Below are 4,757 nucleotides of genomic sequence, written 5' to 3'. Positions count from 1 at the left end.
AGTGATTCTCCCACCTCGCCTCCCGAGTAGCTGGGACCACAGGCATGTACCACCACGCCTGGTTAATTTTTTTGTTTTTTTTTTAGAGACAGAGTGTTCCTATGTTGCCCATGCTGGTCTCAAACACCTGGGCTCAAGATCCTCCCACCTCGGCCTTCCAAAGTGCTGAGATTATAGGTGTGAGCCACCGCACCTAGCCTAAAGCTACTTCTGACACTATAATTTTGAAATTCAAGTGGCGGGGGGTTGGTTGGAGGCGAAAATAGTTGTAGCCCTCAGAGTAGGTACCTCTGAACTAGTTATTATCTCTGCTTCCAGTCTTTCCTCCTCTAACTCACCTTGCACGTAGGCTCTAGAAATATTTTCTTGAATACTCTACCATGAGACCTTCCAGCTCAAGTATGATAGAATCTCAGTAACCCTAAAGGTCATCTGGTTCAGATCTTTATCAGATGCTTTCATTGTCTGCATCATCCACATGGAGTCCCTGCTTGAATATTTCTGGTGATGGAGAACTGCCTACTTTTAGGGGCAGTCCATTTTAATTGCAGACAGTACTACTAATACTAGAAAGTTCTTCCCAAACACAGCAAAATGCTTATGTTTAGATGTTGGGATTAGGACATTTTTCTTCTGTTTTTGAAACTGTTGGTAATACATTTTAAAGGACTTCAAGAGGCTGGAATCAGGAGCTGAAACTTTTATTATAATTTTTCATTATAAAAAAGGAAGGAAAAGGAGCATCTTCCTTATGTTGAAGCCAAATCTGCTTTCCTATAATTTCCATCCATTAGATCTTGGAGCCCTGAAGTCACGCAGAACAAATCTACTGTGAGCCCAGTAATTACTCACTGACAGTAGACAAATTTCTCCTGGGATTCTTCAGTCTTCTCACTCTTCTCTGGATATACTTTTGTTAACATCTCCCTTGAAGTCTGGTGCTCATAACTGAACACTGGGCATCAGATGTGATCTGATCAGTGCAGAGTAGCACAAGATGATCACCTCCTTTGTTCTGAAAGTTGTACTCTTAGTAATATGGCCCAAGGTCACAATACTTTTTACAGCAACCAAACCACACTTTCAACTCATGAGCTTTCATTCACTCTAAAACCCCTCTAAGCCACATCTCTCATGTCTTACATTTGTACTGCCACCTTTTGAAGTTCAAATAAGGGACTTTACCAACTTTGTGTCATTCGTAAATTTGATCTAGTGACATTAAAACAGAACTATTTTGTATGTAGTCATTCAACCAGTTAAGAATTCGCCTAGGTTTACCTTTACCCACCCCACATGTATACATGTTGTCCCAAAAGCATTGAAAGAATGGTTGAACTCTAGATACACTGTGAGTGATAACTTTTCCCTCCTCTACCTGTCTGGTCACTCTGTCAAAGGAAATGAACCCAGCGGGGCATGATTTGTTTTTCCTGAATCCATGTGGGGACGATCCATGTGATCGTTGCTTCCTTTTGTAAGTGCTCACCAACCATCCTTGTAATCATTTGTCCTAGAATCTTGCCCTCAATCAATATCAAATGTATTGATCTATAATTTGTGGAGTTTACCTTTTCCCATCTGTCAAAGTGGGGCCATGTTTACCCATCTGTAGGCTGCAGCACGTATCTCTTCCCTTCTTCATGGGGTTTTCAGGGCCACCACCAGTTGTCCTGCAATTTGAGCTGCAAGTCCTTAAGTGCCCTGGGATGTTACTGACTCAGACAATGAGATGGAGTTACTCAAGGCAGCTTACGGCTCTCTTGGACTAGACTGCCTTCAGGAGCTTCTCTCTGGTGTTCACCTTGTCCTTTCTAGTCTGAAAATCCTTTTCCTTGCAGAAGAGAAAGAGTGAAAGAGGAGCTGAGGAGGTTTTGTTTTTCCACCATAAAACCATTCACAAAAGAGTTCAGTCAGGGTGTCCAGTTGCTCAATCAATAATAGCCAAACTCTTCTGCTGTGAAGATCTTCATGAGCTGCCTCACCAAGCTGATTTTCCCACCATTTTGGCCAGTCCCCTCAAGCACACCTAGACCTTCTCATCTCCATGATTTGGCTGAGGTTTCTCTCCAATTTGGAATGCCCACTACTCTACCCACCCACCCCAATCCCATCATAGCCTTTCTTACAGTTTCTCCAATCCCTTTAACCTTTACCATACAATTGAAGCACATGCATTTCATTCATTTGATTGTGGTTCCGTTTTGTCTTCCTGACAGTACGCAACCCAAAATAGGTGTCTTCTATCCCCCACAGTATGTAAACTAGCACAAGGCCAAGCCTACAGTCCTGGTAACCATACTTCAAGCTATGGAGATTTCCACAGTGACCAACCTCTGACCCTTCACACACACTACAAATTCAGATCATATGATAGCTGTGTCCAGCTCCTTAAAGGACTAAAATAGAAACCAGATAAATCTAGGGATGTGGACTGACCCAATCTAGGCACTAATGCTTTTTGCAATGTTAAATAAAATCCAAGTATATCCTCAGCTTCACTTCAAACAAGGAGCTGGGCATTTTAGCTGGGCCCAGGGCTGGCCATCAGCAACATGGCTGAGAACCTGAGGCTACATGGGCACAGAATTGACTGTCAATTAGATTGAAATCATGCCTGTCTTGGAGGTCACCTCTTCCACCTAGACCTTTCAAAGGTGTGAAGACCAATTGTAATCTCTCACTGATGGGTCCCTAATAAGATTGGAGCTGGTTTTGCCATGGCACCTTGAGTTCTTAGAGGAGAGGCAGTGTCTAAATCGTCCCAAAATAGAGAGCCCTCCTAACTTGGAGGTACACTCCCCACTACAGAACAGAAGCCAGGTATGGTCTCAAATAGGAGGCCACGTAATACCTCAAATGGAGCAATCAAAGGATGGAACATAAGAACAAAGACTCTGAATTGACCTCAAAAGGTCAATTGGGAAGCCGAGGTGGGAGGATTGCTTGAGCTCAGGAGTTCGAGACCAGCCTGGTCAACATGGTGAAACCCCATCTCTGTTAAAAAAAAAAAAAAAAAAAAAGGTCATATAATCTAGCTCTCTGCTTTCAGGAAGGTGAGAAATACCAGTGCTTCCCTTAGTAGCCATTCACCCAATTTGGCAACTGTGATTGAGAACTCACTAGGTGCTTGTGATCATTTCCTATTCATAGCAAAGTTATTCCTTGTATTTCACTTGATCTCATTTTCCCCTCTATCATTCTCAAAAGAAATGGAGAACAAGTCATCAGCTCTGTCCTTATTTAGGAGTTAAATTTTGAAGATGGGTATAGCGCACTTTTCACATGGTAGGTGCTCTACAACCATTGAATGTTACCTCATCAGCTTTTTCCTTTCTAGATCACACACACACACACACACACGCATGCATGCATGCATGCACACACAGCACCTAGTCCTGTAGCATTATTTATGCTCTTCTCCAGACCCTCTCTAGCTTTCCAATTATGCTAAAAATGTGTTGGCCAAGGGTAGACCCATCATGCTTTGAAAGGTATGACCAACGGCGGTAGAGTGGAACGAGTTGAGTGGGACTATGGCAAGGGTCATGTAGTGCTGGGTGGCATTCTAGGTCTCTTTCTAATACTAACTGTGACGGGCTTTTCTGGGCCCATTTCCTCAACTATAAAATAAATGGGTTGGACTAGATGACTCTCGGGTGACTTCTGGTTCTAAAACTCACACTTGGATGACTTCTCAGCTCCTCCATGCTGTGTTTTTGTTAGTATATGCAGGATCCACATTAGTTTTGGAAAAAAGAAAGGAAAGAAGGGTGGGAGGAAAGGAGGGGGAAAACCAGTTTTACACCATCTCCCCAGTTCTTCTTCTTTTTAACTATACTTGTGTCAAGTCAATCACTGCCCATCTCCAGTGTACCATATTAGTGTATTAGTTCTAGGTTTTGGTCTTTGTACACATTACCTGTGTTCGTCCTCTCTGAACATGGTCCTCCTTGTGATGGTTCATCTCCCTTATTTTGTCAGGGTCATTTGAAGAATTCTATTCCTGCTTTCTGAGGTATCAGCAGCCCCACCCAACTATGATACTTGCCAAGCACACTCCCAGTTCAGTCTTTCAAGTCACTGAGAATAATATGAAATCCCATAATGCTAACCCTGTGGGGCCCCACTGAATCCATGCCCCAGGGTTGACAGGGAGTCACTGATCACAATCCTGTAGAAAAATCGCTCCCAGGGCCCCAAGGACTTCTCCAGTTCTAATTCACAGAGCAGCAAACAAGTATCCCTGGGGAAGGAGAGGGCCTCTGCTCTGTCAGTCACTCAAGGCCAGGGAGTCCACGTCTGACGCTGCACTGGATTCAGATAGGAGAAAGAATTTCAGCCTGTTAGAGGTCAAACCTCCTCCCAGCCCCCAGTCCAAGGTGAGGGCAGGGTGGTTGCAGCGGAGGAGGAGGAGGAGAAGGAAGAGGAGGAGGAGGCCGCAGCGGTGGCAGAGGAGGAAGGAAGTATTTTTGCCATTTCATTAGGAGGCCTGAAGCGCTGAGAGGAGGCTTCAGCTGCAGGAACCCAGCGCGCTGGGGGCAGGGGGATGGGAAAAGCAACCCGATTAAGATTGGAGAGGCCTTCATGCAGGGGTCCCCAACCCCCAACCCCCAACCCCGCACAGTGCAGCCCAGACTCGTATCAGCTTAAAGATACAGGAGGCAGGGGGAGGCTGCCCGATTGCCTGATTCCCAGCCCGCAGAGGCACCCTGTCCAGAGGTCTGTTGGGGCAAGGCCTGTGCAAGGGAGGCAGG

The 4,757-nt window shown here is 45.0% G+C and overlaps 1 long non-coding RNA gene across 1 annotated transcript; it reads right to left on the bottom strand.

Annotated features, from left to right (window-relative positions):
• Positions 1 to 685: 685 nt before the first annotated feature.
• On the bottom strand, positions 686 to 4,064 carry LOC134736025 (uncharacterized). The gene is made up of 2 exons (XR_010119686.1): positions 3,923 to 4,064; positions 686 to 2,997 (listed from the first exon to the last, which is right to left on the bottom strand). It is a non-coding gene; the product is annotated as an uncharacterized lncRNA (long non-coding RNA).
• Positions 4,065 to 4,757: the final 693 nt, after the last annotated feature.

Source organism: Symphalangus syndactylus, chromosome X (genome assembly GCF_028878055.3).
Source record: "Symphalangus syndactylus isolate Jambi chromosome X, NHGRI_mSymSyn1-v2.1_pri, whole genome shotgun sequence".
Lineage (NCBI taxonomy): Eukaryota > Metazoa > Chordata > Mammalia > Primates > Hylobatidae > Symphalangus > Symphalangus syndactylus.
This window is presented reverse-complemented; position numbering and strand designations above follow the sequence as displayed.